We start from the raw sequence: 15,368 nt of genomic DNA on the forward strand, positions 1-15,368 counted from the left end.
CCAGCTGGCTGAAGCTTGCCCAATGGTTACTCCCTACTTCTGTCAGTGTCCGGTGGCCCCCCTTGACAGTATCATTTTTTTTCTTTTTGAGACATTGATAGTATCGGTTTCTATGCAATTGTGGATAGTGTTCATTGTATTGTACTTCTCACATTTTCCCTTTTCCCCTTACAATATACTCCCTCCATTCCAAAAAAACCTAATTCTAGGTTTGAACCACACATAGGTTCAGGTTCAAAACTAGGATTGTTTTTTTTTTTGGGACGGAGGGAGTACACCATCCGTGACTCGTCCAATAAAAAGTCAAATTCTATATTTGAATCTAAACATAAACTTATTTATGTGCACTCGTATGTCTGTAATATTTTTAATTAAAATTTATAGGTAAATATAATAATTTAAGAAATGTAGATATCATTTTGTCAACTTCCTCTTCCTATATTCATCAAAATATTCTTAACTGTTATTTTCCTCGGGAATCATTATCCTTTCTCTCCCTATCGGTTGGCGGTGAAAAGTGAAAAGGCAACTTCCTTCCCCTTTGTCGAAGGCCCTCTCCCCTTCGCTTCCGACGGCTGCTTGTCACCGACGAAGGGGGAGGGTCCAAGGAGCTGTCGGGTTTATCTCGTTGTAGGTTTTTCCTATTCCCCTTTTGTACATAGCTCGAAGGAGATGTCGACGCTCGTCTTCTTCATCTAGGATGCTTCCTTCCATGGATGGCTTGAGCTCAACTAGAGCTTGTTGCACCTCATGTTGTCTGCAAGGTTGCTATGGAGTTATTCACCTTTGTTTGGGCCAAGCACAACAGATTTTCCATGTGGTGGGAAGTCTTCTTCCTCCACAATGACGAGGTGGTGTTGGCCTTTCAAATCCTCTTTGGCAAGGTTGCTGCCGCCGATTTGGTGCCCTTCCATGTCTTCGACGAGTCATCTTCAAGATTAAACTGAAACTTACTAAGTTCATTGAGTCCGCTTCAACCTTCGCTTTCGCGAGGTCCCTGTTGAGTTTGTGGTTGGATGCCATCTTTTATGGTCAACGTCATTTCTCCGTCAGCTTCAACATCTGGGTCAATCGGGAGGGACTGAGTTGCTTCTTTCTATTTCTTTTGGAGTCCTTTGCATATTTTAGGGGCCTTCTGTAACTTGTATTTCTTGGGGGCCTTTTGCAAGTTCTGTTGTACGTCTATCAGCTTGTTCCATTGCGAGCAACCTAATCTCTCTTTGTTTGAGATATGTTAAAATCAATTATGCAATCTGTATGTGAACTCCCTATATTGAAGAAATATGTGAGTTTTCTTTTTTTTAAAAAAAAACTCATCATTTCCTCAAACTTGGCCCACTCAGATCACATTTGAAGCAACCATGTTCTCTGTATGAAACACTGACACTCCACAAGATACTAACTTGCTTTTAGGACAACTCCAGTTGAGCATAAATCGAATAATGGGCAAAGATGAATGAATAGAGCACAATGTGACGCCGATTGTTAAGTGTCAGAAAAAAAAATCCCACAACCCGTTGCCAGTGGGATCCTCCTCTAGGTCTGGCAAGCTGAAGAGGAGTACATCAGAGCTGCAACAGTAGCCTCGCCCCTACCGTCTACACCATCACGCTGCGTCGCGCTGCCGCTGGTCGATCGCACCTCCTCCAAAGGTTGTTGGGCTCCTCCCTACCTCCTTCCTTCCCTCTCTATCCAACGGAGACAAGGCACAGTGGCGAAACAGGTGGCGGGCGGCGGAAACAGGCGAGGACCTCGCCTCTGTTGGTATCGTCGCCTGCTGAGGTCGAGAACAAGGAAGAAAGGAAGAGGGGGTGGCGATAGCAATTGAGGCCTGCCTCGCCATCGTCAATGCTGCTGATGGTCAGGTAAGAGGGAAAGAGAGAGGTGAGAGTGTCTGGCAGGCTGGCCCACCATTTTTAAAAAGAAAAATAATGATTGGATTGCCACATATACGTCATGTAGGACAGACAGTTTCGGATTGAGTCAAGGGGGTTCTTCACCTGGTATAGACAATTTAGGGTGTAAAATGTCCCGTTTATGGTCCGAGAGTATAATTTGTGCTGTCGTGATAGTTCATAGGGTGCCTTTAAGAAAAATAAAAAAAATATTAGTTGCAGCGGAGAGACAAACGGACGCAACTACGCAAGTGATTGGAGAAAGATTTATTTATGTAGGTCCCACAATTTGGCATTAACGCTGCTTCTACCGAATCAAAGATTTGTTCGTCTTTCGTGACTTGTTTGAGTCGAATGAGGACTGAGGATGTCCTCGTGTGGTATCCAAAACTCTATAGAGAATATAACTAGGGTACGTGTTGACCCATGTCCTTACGCGACGAGACGATTAATTAATGGATAAAAATATAATGCTAATTCATTTTGTAACACTGGTTTGATTTGTGGCTGAAACCCCTGAGGCACAACTCAAAGAGGATCAGGTTCCTTCAGTTCGTGGATAAAAGGCTAATCGTATTAGTATTAAAGAGGAGTGACAAAGTTAAAAGAGAGAACATAAATGGTCGGCAAGGTCAAAGTCAAAGTCAACACAAAGCTACTAGGTCAAAGTAGTGTTTATTTGTCTCGATCACTGGATGATGACTCGAGCCATGGCCCAATTGATGGGCCCATGCGTATGCGATGGGTCATACTTTTCTCTCCTAATCCCAGACTCTAATTGGGCTCTAATTAATGCCTGGTTTATTAGCCTTTCCAAATCGAAAGGAGCAGCACGTGTTTAAATACTAGGAGTATATATATTGAGAGCATAACCAACAGATCAATTATGATATTTTATCAGAAAAGTATGCTCCAGCAATCCCCCTAATAAATTTTCAAAAATCTAGAAGTCTTTAGAATCTTAATTATATAATTAATCTAAGCTGAAATTTGCACAAATTATTGGTTAACACAGCAGTGCGAGACACTCGCTTGCTAGGGAGATATTTTTGTACTAGAAGCTAGCACGATTAATTGCACGTGGTCTAGTAACAATTGTCATAGGCATCACCAAACAAGATGGAACGTTTTTAGCTGCTCTGCAAACAAAAATAAACAAACGAACGAACAAACAAAAAGTTCCCAACATGTAACAGTGAGATGAACGAAAAAATATATATTAGTATGTTTTATACATGTTTAAAATGCTGAACTTTTTCTAATTCTTTCTTCTGTAGCTTTTGCGGCCTAAAAGCTAGTACTAGTACTATAATAATGAGTTAATGACAGCTGTGAGGATAGGTTTAGCGATTATTATAGTCTAGAGAGCTCCTAGTTTCCTATCAACAAAATTAAAAATTTCAAACTCCAAAACAAAATCGTTTTTATATGTACGTGTTCTCTCAGATTGGCATTTTTGCACGTGTTGGATGGAAGTTATCACTGTACTGAAAAATGAAGACGAAATGCTATCTCAATCCCTCTCGCTCTCCGTTTGGTGAAATCCACGCAAACGAGTGCAAATTAAGGGGCTATTCACTTTGATACTTAAATCAACTTACCAAAATTTAGTAGTGTTAAATTTTGGCATCACCAATATTGATAAGGTTGAGATGTGTAAATTATGTTTAGTTTGTTACTTTTGCCAAGATTTTGTGAGTGAAATATTCTAGATCGAATTACCAAACTTTAGTAGTGGAGATAATTTTCGGCCCAATACCAGTCCTTAAACCCAAAAGCTGGCAGCTTGGTCGCTTGGAGCCTTGTTAGGAAAAAGTACATCGAAGGTCCCTCAACTTGTCATCGAGTTACAAAATCGTCCCCCAACCACAAAACCAGATATCCGTCGTCCCTTAACTAATCAAAACCAGTTACAATAGGTTTTTGGTGGTTTTGACACCGGTTTTATCCTACGTGACGGCTGAGTCAGCGTGGAACCTACGTGGACCCCACATGTCAAGATGCCACGTCATCTCTCTTACCCCTCCTCTCCCTTCCTCCTCTCTGTCTCTTTGCTTCTATTCTCTTCTCTGGGCAAGCCGGCCGGCGGCTGGGGAGGAGGCTGCCGGGGCGATGTGGCCAGGCGGGAGAGGAGGAGGCGGCGGCGGCGTGGCAGGAGTATGGCGTGCCCGATCCTCGTCTTCGCCTGCGTGATCGACTGGATCCTGGCCCCTTCTTTCAGCTTCTGCAATGGAATTTTACGGTTCTCTGTCAGCATCAACAGCTAAACACATGGCTAATGGTGATCTTTGTTACTGTGTATACGAATATATATCTGCAAGGATCAGTTACCTTTAGGTTGAAGGATCCCAGGTGCAAGTTATCGACTTGCATTCCTGGTTTCTGAATGCTCCGGGAGCCGTAGAACATGATGCACATTCCCATGCCAAACGTGAGAAGAGCGGTGCAGATCAGGAACATGTCTGAAGAAGAAGAATCAGAGTTTGATTTGTCAAGTGATGATAAGGGGCGTACCTATTGCCTCGATCAGCAGCTTTACAATCTCAGCTTGATCTATTGTCTGCGACATGGCAAAACTGCAGGAAGAATGATCTCAGAACTTCACCGCAACCCTGCATAATTCATCACGAAAATCTTTGAAACCTTTCACTTGATAGTTGATACAATCTTGCACACCATTGCACCATTGGTTAAGCTTGTAGGAGGAATTGAAGAAAGTAGTTGTTTTTACCTCGAGAAAACATGGGACTGATCCGAGGAGTGATCCGGCCACACCGATGAGCATGAACGACTGGCATCTGACAACACCCTGAAAATTTTACTGTTCATATGAACTCCATCAGTAAAACCGCGAACTTCGGCTAATTTGGATTCCCAAAAAACGTAAAAAAATCAATGATTTCATATGTTAAAAACTGACAAGAGTATATCACAATTGTGCAGCCTTTGACTACTCTCTCTAGATGTCTCTCCCTGCCTGATGTGTCCCCTACTTCTTTCTGACTTCGAGTCACTGATACGTGGACTCACCTGGTAGAGGGTTCATATATCAGTGATACATGGACTCATTTGGCAGAGGGTTCATATATCAGTGACTCATGTCAGATAGAACTTAATTACCATGGCCTCAACTTTTTAAAAAATTCATGAAAGTTGGTCTGTCATACTCCATATAGGATGGTTTTGATCTTCTCCCCTCCTAAAATTTTGTAATTATTTTTCCAGAGTATGTATTTCAAATAGGGGTTTAAATGGAAACGGAACAAATACATCGCGAGGAGTGCAGTCGCAAACGGATGCAATCGCTTTATACGTCCCCGTACAGATAAAGTGCACCCTCTCCGGCACGTCCGACCGTAGCTGTCTGAGTCTAAGGCATATTTAGATGGGACTAAAACTTTTATATCCCTATCACATCGAATGTTTGGATATTAATTATAAATATTAAACATAGACTATTAATAAAACCCATCAATAATCTTGGACTAATTCGCGAGACGAATCTATTGAGCCTAACTAATCCATGATTAGCCTATGTGATGCTAGAGTAAACATTCTCTAATTATGGATTAATTATGCTTAAAAAATTTGTCTCGTGAATTAGCTTTCATTTATGTAATTAGTTTTGTAAGTAGTCTATATTTAATACTCTAAATTAGTGTCTAAAGACAGGGACTAAAGTTAAGTCCCTGGATCCAAACACCACCTAAGCTTGACCGGCTGTTACTCCAGCTGGCTGAAGCTTGCCCGATGGTTACTCCCTACTTCTGTCAGTGTCCGGTGGCCCCCCCTTGATAGTATCAATTTTTTCTTTTTGAGAACATTGATAGTATCGGTTGCTATGCAATTGTGGATAGTGTTCACTGTATTGTACTTCTCACATTTACCCTTTTCCCCTTACAATATACTCCCTCCATCCCAAAAAAAACCTAATCCTAGGTTTGAACCACACATGGGTTCAGGTTCAAACCTAGGATTGGTTTTTTTTTTTGGGACGGAGGGAGTACATCATCCGTGACTCATCCAATAAAAAGTCAAATTCTATAATTGAATCTAAACATAAACTTATTTATGTGCACTCGTATGCCTGTGATATTTTTAATTAAAATTTATAGGTAAATATAATAATTTAAGAAATGTAGATATCATTTCGTCAACTTCCTCTTCCTATATTCATCAAAATATTCTTAACTGTTATTTTCCTCGGGAACCATTATCCTTTCTCTCCCTATCGATGGCCGGTGAAAAGTGAAAGGGCAACTTCCTTCCCCTTTGTCGAAGGCCCTCTCCCCTTCGCCTCTGACGGCTGCTTGTCACTGACGAAGGGGGAGGGTCCAAGGAGATGTCGGGTTTATCTCATTGTAGGTTTTCCTATTCCCCTTTTGTACATAGCTCGAAGGAGATGTCGATGCTCGTCTTCTTCGTCTAGGATGCTTCCTTCCATGGATGGCTTGAGCTCAACTAGAGCTTGTTGCACCTCATGTTGTCTGCAAGGTTGCTATGGAGTTATTCACCTGTGTTTGGGTCAAGCACAACAGATTTTCCATGTGGTGGGAAGTCTTCTTCCTCCACAATGACAAGGTGGCGTTGGCCGTTCAAATCCTCTTTGGCGAGGTTGCTGCTGCCGATTTGGTGCCCTTCCTTGTCTTCGACGAGGCATCTTCAAGATTAAACTGAAACTTACTAAGTTCATTGAGTCTGCTTCAACCTTCACTTTCGCGAGGTCCCTGTTGAGTTTGTGGTTGGATGCCATCTTTTATGGTCAACGTCATTTCTCCGTCAGCTTCAACATTTGGGTCAATCGGGAGAAGAAGCAAATCAAGGACTGAGTTGCTTTTTCTATTTCTTTTGGAGTCCTTTGCATATTTCAGGGGTCTTCTGTAACTTGTATTTCTTGGAGGCCTTTTGCAAGTTCTGTTGTACGTCTATCAGCTTGTTCCATTGCGAGCAACCTAATCTCTCTTTGTTTGAGATATGTTAAAATCAATTATGCAATCTGTATGTGAACTCCATATATTGAAGAAATATGTAAGTTTTCTTTTTTTTAAAAAAAAAAACTCATCATTTCCTCAAACTTGGCCCACTCAGATCTCATTTGAAGTAACCATCTTCTCTGTATGAAACACTGACACTCCACAAGATACTAACTTGCTTTTAGGACAACTCCAATTGAGCATAAATCAAATAATGGGCAAAGATGAACGAATAGAGCACAATGTGACGCCGATTGTTAAGTGTCAGAAAAAAAATCCCACAACCCGTCGCCGGTGGGATTCTCCTCCAGGTCTGGCAAGCTGAAGAGGAGTACATCAGAGCTGCAACAGTAGCCTCGCCCCTACCGTCTACACCATCACGCTGCGTCGCGCTGCCGCTGGTCGTTCGCACCTCCTACGAAGGTTGTTGGGCTCCTCCCTACCTCCTTCCTTCCCTCTCTATCCAACGGAGACAAGGCGTAGTGGTGAAACAGGTGGCGGGCGGCGAAAACAGGCGAGGACCTCGCCTCTGTTGGTATCGTCGCCTGCTGAGGTCGAGAACAAGGAAGAAAGGAAGAGGGGGTGGCGATAGCAATTGAGGCCTGCCTCGCCATCGTCAATGCCGCTGATGGTCGGTAAGAGGGAAAGAGAGAGGTGAGAGTGTCTGGCAGGCTGGCCCACCATTTAAAAAAAAATGATGATTGAATTGTCACGTATACGTCATGTAGGACAGACAGTTTCGGATTGAGTCAAGGGGTTATTCACCTGGTATAGACAGTTCAGGGTGTAAAATATCCCGTTTATGGTCCGAGAGTATAATTTGTACTATCGTGATAGTTCATAAGGTGCCTTTAAGAAAAATAAAAAAAATATTAGTTGCAGCGGAGAGACAAACGGAGGCAACTACGCAAGTGATTGGAGAAAGATTTATTTATGTAGGTCCCACAATTTGGCATTAACGCTGCTTCTACCGAATCAAAGATTTGTTCGTCTTTCGTGACTTGTTTGAGTCGAACGAGGACTGAGGATGTCCTCGTGTGGTATCCAAAACTCTATAGAGAATATAACTAGGGTATGTGTTGACCCATGCCCTTACGCGACGAGATGATTAATTAATGATAAAAATATAATGCTAATTCATTTTGTAACACTGGTTTGATTTGTGGCTGAAACCCTGAGGCACAACTCAAATAGGATCAGGTTCCTTCAGTTCGTGGATAAAAGGATAATCATATCTCTTCTTTCTATAAAACTAATGCCCACTACACACCTAAAGCTCAACATGCAAGCATAGCATTTATTAGCACTACTAAGACCTATATGCAAGCATATCACATCAACCAATTAAGCTCACGAAACTCAACATGCAAACACATAGTAATTATATCTACAATTTATTTTATTCTAAAAATAAACATACACATGTTAAATCATCGTTCTCAAATCATTTTCATAATATTTCAATCCAAATCATTCATCATTTCTCTATTATCTAACATATATCCTACAGCAAAACGCGGGGTGTCATCTAGTTAGTATTAAAGAGGAGTGACAAAGTTAAAAAGAAACATAAATGGTCGGCAAGGTCAAAGTCAAAGTCAACACAAAGCTACTAGGTCAAAGTAGTGTTTATTGTCTCGATCACTGGATGATGACTCGAGCCATGGCCCAATTGATGGGCCCATGCGTATGCGATGGGTCATACTTTTCTCTCCTAATCCCAGACTCTAATTTGGCTCTAGTCAATGCCCGGTTTATTAGCCTTTCCAAATCGAAAGGAGCAGCACGTGTTTTAATACTTAGGAGCATCACCAACATATCTATTAAATAGATCCCCAATTATAAAATTATGATATTTTATCAGAAAATTATGCTCCAGCAATCCCCCTAACAAATTTCCAAAAATTTAGAAGTCTTTAGAATCTTAATTATATAATTATTCTAAGTTGAGATTTGCATAAATTATTGGTTAACACAGCAGGGCGAGATACTCGCTTGCTAGAGAGATATTTTTGTACTAGAAGCTAGCACGATTAATGGCACGTGGTCTAGTAACAATTGTCAAAGGCATCACCAAACAAGATGGAACGTTTTTAGCTGCTCTGTAAACAAAAATAAACAAACAAACGAACCAAACAAAAAGTTCCCAACATGTAACAGTGAGATGAACGAAAAAAAATACGTAGTATATTATGTTTTATCCATGTTTAAAATGCTGAACTTTTTCTAATTCTTTCTTCTGTAGCTTTTGCGGCCTAAAAGCTAGTACTAGTACTGTAATAATGAGTTAATGACAGCTGTGAGGATAGGTTTAGCGATTATAGTCTAGAGAGCTCCTAGTTTCCTATCAACAAAATTAAAATTTTCAAAAAAAAATCGTTTTTATATGTACGTGTTCTCTCAGATTGGCATTTTTGCACGTGTTGGATGGAAGTTATCACTGTACTGAAAAATGAAGACGAAATGCTATCTCAATCCCTCTCGCTCTCCGTTTGGTGAAATCCACGCAAATGAGTGCAAATTAAGGGGCTATTCACTTTGATACTTAAATCAACTTACCAAAATTTAGTACTGTTAAATTTTGGCATCACCAATATTGATAAGGTTGAGATGTGTAAATTATGTTTAGTTTGTTAATTTTGTGGAAAAATCTAATATATTGTATTCTGATGTTTTCTCGTCTATTACATCGATCCTCTCATGGGATATATATAGGAGTACATATGGGATAGAGACTTAGAGTACAATACAAGTAAGAGTAGATTTATCTCTAGGATTCTATCTCTAGGACTGTATCTTATCTATAGGATTCTATCTCTACTTCTCTAGGATATATCTTATCTCTATAATTTGTTTTTGACTCTTATCTCTAACTAGTATATTATACTTCTAACATTCTCCCTCAGTCGTAACGGGAGCGAAGCGAACGATTGCGACTGTATTTGAAATCTTCTATTTCTTCATCTCCATCGACTCACCATCATCGATTGCATCTCTGATGGACGGTCCTCCACCTGATTCCTGCGTCCCCATCTGTGTCGTCGCTTGACTCTCCTCTATTCCCTCCCGCAGTCATAGCAGGAGTGTCATGGACGATAGCGATGACACAGACACTTTGACTGGAGTTTCCGTCAATGATTTTTGGTGTAGACGTTCGTCAATGTAGCCGATCATGTAGTAGCCGTAGTCGTGGTAGTTGTTGTAGCCGCATATAGCCGAAGGCGAAAAAAATATTTACGCCATGGTGTGAAGACGAAACTGTAATTGTTAGCATCTTGCACCTTGTAGATGTCAGAGGATGCCATTGGAAACGTCTTGCATATGTCAGAGGACATCGTTGGCGATGAGGCCACCACTTTGGTTGGTTCTCCTGCGCCGTGTAGCGGTCATCACAATAGTGATGCCGGGTTGATGCAGTCGTTGTAGTCGTAGATGACGTGATCGATGCCGTCGTCGGTGACGCGGTCGTTGCCATCGTAAAGAACGCGGTCGATGTTATTGATGAAGCGTCTTGCAGATTAATCTGTTAGAGGACGCGGGATGTCCATCCTTGTGGACAAGTGGCGGCGGCGTGTTTCCCTTGTTGATGAAGACCATCGGCGATGTTGCATCGGCGAAGACAATTGCGCAGTCGTACGGCTGATGATGATCAGTACTGTCGGTGTAGATGAAGTCGTGCGCGGGGAGGTCCGTGCGCCTGTGCACCGAAGTTTGACCTTCTCGTGCCTTCCCGAGGATGTGCCACACGATCCATGCATGCATGCGCATGACAATGGTTGTGGTTGTTGGCTTGCTGCTTCTGCTCATGAGGATCATGGAGCTAATGAAGATCTAATCTAATGCTAATCATTACTTAATCTAGGAATTTTTTTCAAATATGTTGTATTCTGATGTTTTCTCGTCTATTACATCTATTATCTCATGGGATATATATAGGAGTACATATGTGATAGAGACTTATAGTACAATACAAGTAAGAGTAGATTTATCTCTAGGATTCTATCTCTAGAACTGTACCTTATCTATAGGATTCTATCTCTACTTCTCTAGGATATATCTTATCTCTATAATTTATTTTTGACTCTTATCTCTAACTAACATATTATACCTCTAACAACTTTTGCCAAGATTTTGTGAGTGAAATATTCTAGATCGAATTACCAAACTTTAGTAGTGGAGATAATTTTCGGCCCAATACCAGTCCTTAAACCCAAAAGCTGGCAGCTTGGTCGCTTGGAGCCTGGTTAACAGTTGTATGGTCTCTAGCCCAATACCAGTATTTTTCAGCCCATATATATCTGCTGGATCAACATACGGTCCAACTCATTTGATAGCCAACAGCTTATAAGGCCTACTTCCAGAGTTCCACTTGGGACGATTTGTGAACTGAGTGATTTTTTTTCCTCTTTTTTTCAAGATCAAGATTGAACATATTATTTTTCTGATTTAGATTTTCATAACCCCCCCCCCAAAGGAGGTCCTGCTGATAGGGATCCAGCTAATTAAGTCTCTCCAACATTTGTGTCGATGCAGATTGACTGCCGTGCATTTGCCAGCTTTGTACATGTTACAGTTGTGTGCTACTCCATCTCATAACATAAGATGCGTACATATTTTAAAATTTAACTTTTATAAGAATTGATCAACGGTTAGTATTATATGAACTGAATTTTATTTGCTGAAAATTATCGTTGGATTGGTATTTGAATGTACTTCTATATGGTTATAATTTGGTTATTACAAATCTTATAATATATGAAAAATTATAAGCTAAGGATTAATTTTGTAAACCATACCAAGTTTGATCGTGCCTTATATTATGGAATAGTGAGAGTACAACCCACCACATATAAAATTCCCATCGACTCGTATTCCTAATTAAGATCATGATCCTTGAGTTATTTTTTAATGGAAATATAACTTCTGGCCTCTAGCCTCTGCATCAATACTATCACCGTCCTAAAATATAGCAACCTATTAATCTAATATTGGATAAAACACGTTGTAGTACTATCTATATATTAATCTAATATTGGATAAAACACGTTGTAGTACTATCTATATATATGAAGCATATCCAGATTCGTAGTAGTACTAGTAGGTTGTTATGTTTAATTTGGAATGGAGGTGGTATTAAGGATGCACACTGACATATTTATAAACACTGAGATTTGAACCCGATCGAACCAATCACTCCACCACCACCACACCAATGATGTTTTTCAATGTTATTTACTTTTAAATTTCCCAAATATTTGATAATGTCAATGCGCATACTTGGTTTGGGAAGATTAGTTGTAGTTACTAGTGTTATCTTCAAAATGAAACTATTCTCTTTGTCCCCTCTCCGTAAAAAAGGAAAAAAGAACCAACTTCTAAGTAATATAATCGCTGATCACAAGGGCATGTACTAGAAGACTATGACAAGAAATTGATAACATTTGATAAGTTTTCTTAACCGACGATTTTTCTATGTATGGATGAGGGGATGAAAAACAGTGGCCGAAATTCCTAACTGAATTTTGATGCTAATTTGTTTTCGTAATAGAAAATGCCATCACATTAACTTAATTTGTCTGTATGGCCGACTGAAAATTGTTGAAATTAACTGCAGTACTTTATATATCCTTTACTTACAATATTTTCCACGTCTAATTAAGTTCTTTTGTCGTTCACAGGCATGTCTTCATCCAATGGCGAAGCCACAGCAGTGCCATCAAACCTGAACAACTAATAGTTTTATTCGGTGATCGATAAGTTTTCTGAATGTTAATTGATGTCTATCTAATGGATACATCAACGATGATGAGTTTGAGTGGCTGCCGACCTATCTGGAAGCTCGCTCAGCGCTGAAGAAGACCATGGAAACTGTAACACACATTGAAATTTGAAAATACTAGTCATTAATTTGTGTTCCAAAAAAGCTTGCTGATCCGCCGTTTTCTATTACAATTATAGTATACATGCAGGAGAAAATATATAGATGCACTTAATAATTACTACCTCTATATTTTAATGTCTGACACAGTTGACTTTTTGTTCAACGTTTGACCGTTCGTCTTATTCAAAAAATTTATGTAATTATCATTTATTTTATTGTGATTTGATTCATCATCAAATGTTCTTTAAGCATAACATAAACATTTTCATATTTTTTTTAAAAAATTGAATAAAACGAATAGTCAAACATTACTTAAAAAGACAACGACGTCGTACATTAATTAAAATACGGAGTGAGTAGTCAGTAGCCCCACACAATAAGAAGATGGTGGTGTACGTGGTGGTGGCCTGCTAGTACGTGCATGGTGACGAAAGCCGATCGACCTCTAGAAACGCAATAATTCGACGATGGACCGTGCATGACGAAAGTCCATGATTGGTGCGATTAATTTCTAGTCGAGATACATTGATATATCGATGAGACGCATTGATCTTGTACTGGTAGCATAAAAAGGAAGCAGAGAATCTCGAAATTAAAACGTACGACGACCTCACACACATAAAGTTGGCGTTGACCTCCAAAACATGTTCAGAACAAATTAATCTACGAATCACAAGCTAGAACCTCACTGAATAAATCTTTGTTACTGCTCCACTAACGTACTAGTCATATTTATTTGTGGGCAATTAAGGAGATTCTCGCAGGACAGGAGGAAGAAGAAGAATTATATCTCTCTGTGATTCGTTGGGTTGTGTAGCTTGGCCGTAGCACTATTGATGGCTGAGGACCTAGTCTATTGATTGCCTATGATTTAGTATAAACCATAACCAATTAGTGATTGAAAAGTATTTTATAGATAAAACTTTTATATATATAATCTTAGCGACTTAAAAATAAGTACTGAAAATATGTAAGAAACATCAAAATCAATTTTAAAATTGAAAATTTGAATTTTAGTATAGTGGTTTATAACCCATATAGTGAACAATTAATGAGACCCTGAGACATAACCACTTCATTTCCTGAAAACAACCAATCAAATTGCACAATATCTATCTATCTATCTATCTCTTTTTCTAATGACTTGTATTAGACAGTGTGAAATTTATATTGATAGAACAGAAAAAAAATTACAAAATTATAACCATGGAAGATCATAACCAAGAAAAAAGAAAAAAAATGACCCACGTACCGACAACACTAATACATAGACCCAGAAGAAGGCTAGCACCGAACCGACCGCCACTAAGCGTGACCGGTCGCTGCTAGACCAACGAAAGAGTAAAGTTGACGGCAAACTAATTAAGCTAGTACCGATCGATCTATCAGTGAAATGCTTGCAAATTAAGCTCCATCCCAGTAATGCAATTAATTAAGCCCTCCAATTAACGAAACGTGGATCTCGCGCGCACTCGCATTATTCTTGCCTCCAAATCGATATGATATGATATGATCGTCGATTGATCACTGCAGTGGCGCGGCCGGCCGGGATAAGATCACAAGAAAACTACTTCCATTAGCTTCTGTTCCATCCATTGTTGCCGTGAGCGCGTGGACCATCCATCCACTGTCGTCGTCGCCACTGCCGACCTACCTCCATGTATGCAGTATGCATATATGCCCTGACGTCGGCGATCGATCTCGATCCCTCGCCGGAGCGGCGGAAACAGCGACGTCAACGGCAGCTAAGCTAGCTAGCCCAGCTCCAGTTGTGTGACGTCGTCAGCTAGCTAGCTGCCACTGAGCCAGCCGACCATTAATTACTCTATCCATCAAAAAAAAAAAAGACAAACTCTGCTTTCCGTGTCTAACATTTGACCGTCCGTCTTATTTAAAAAAAATATGAAAAAAATTAAAAAGATAATTCACACATAAATTATTAATCATGTTTTATCATCTAACAACAATGAAAATACTAATTATAAAAAAAATTTATATAAGACGGACACATAAAATATTAATCATGTTTTTTTTTGAACGGAGAGAGTAATTGCTAACCTCACCTCAGCTCCAGCTCTGCTAGCATGTACTACTGAGCATGCAGTGACACGGACGTTACGTGGCACAGTACAGTTCTTTGTTTGACGAGATGATGACCCCCAGTTGCATGCCATGTGCTGAGGAACAATCTACTCTACCTGCCGTCGTCGAATTCCGATGGCGCCCAGCATACACATCAGCCACCAGATTTGTTCCATCTCTCTTCCTCGCTAAATTAAAAATAAACAGACGAAACTGTGGATCCCAATAATAAAAACGATAAAATTTCTGTCACTAACGAAACAAACAGGACAGAGATAAGAAAATTTTAATCAGGCCGGGTCAGGTCAATCTCTAAATCAAATTTAAACTATTTTAATTTCTCCTCCACGATTAGCTCAATGCGTCGTCGTCGTCACCTCGACAAGTTATTAATGGCCGCTTCCATAGTCCGGCCACGAGACGCCACCCAGGGCCCCACCTCCTCCTCCTCCCGTGACGTCACCCTCCCCCATGTGCTCTCGTCGTCTCCCCCCTCTCCAGCTTATATATACACCCCCTTCTCCGGATCGACGGCGA

The 15,368-nt window shown here is 40.2% G+C and overlaps 1 long non-coding RNA gene across 1 annotated transcript; it reads right to left on the reverse strand.

Annotated features, from left to right (window-relative positions):
• Positions 1–3,607: 3,607 nt before the first annotated feature.
• LOC107281763 (uncharacterized) lies at positions 3,608–4,935 on the reverse strand. Its single transcript, XR_001547618.3, has 4 exons — positions 4,816–4,935; positions 4,627–4,716; positions 4,227–4,507; positions 3,608–4,119 (listed from the first exon to the last, which is right to left on the reverse strand). It is a non-coding gene; the product is annotated as an uncharacterized lncRNA (long non-coding RNA).
• Between the last annotated feature and the right edge of the window lie 10,433 nt (positions 4,936–15,368).

Source organism: Oryza sativa, chromosome 1, assembly GCF_034140825.1.
Source record: "Oryza sativa Japonica Group chromosome 1, ASM3414082v1".
Lineage (NCBI taxonomy): Eukaryota > Viridiplantae > Streptophyta > Magnoliopsida > Poales > Poaceae > Oryza > Oryza sativa.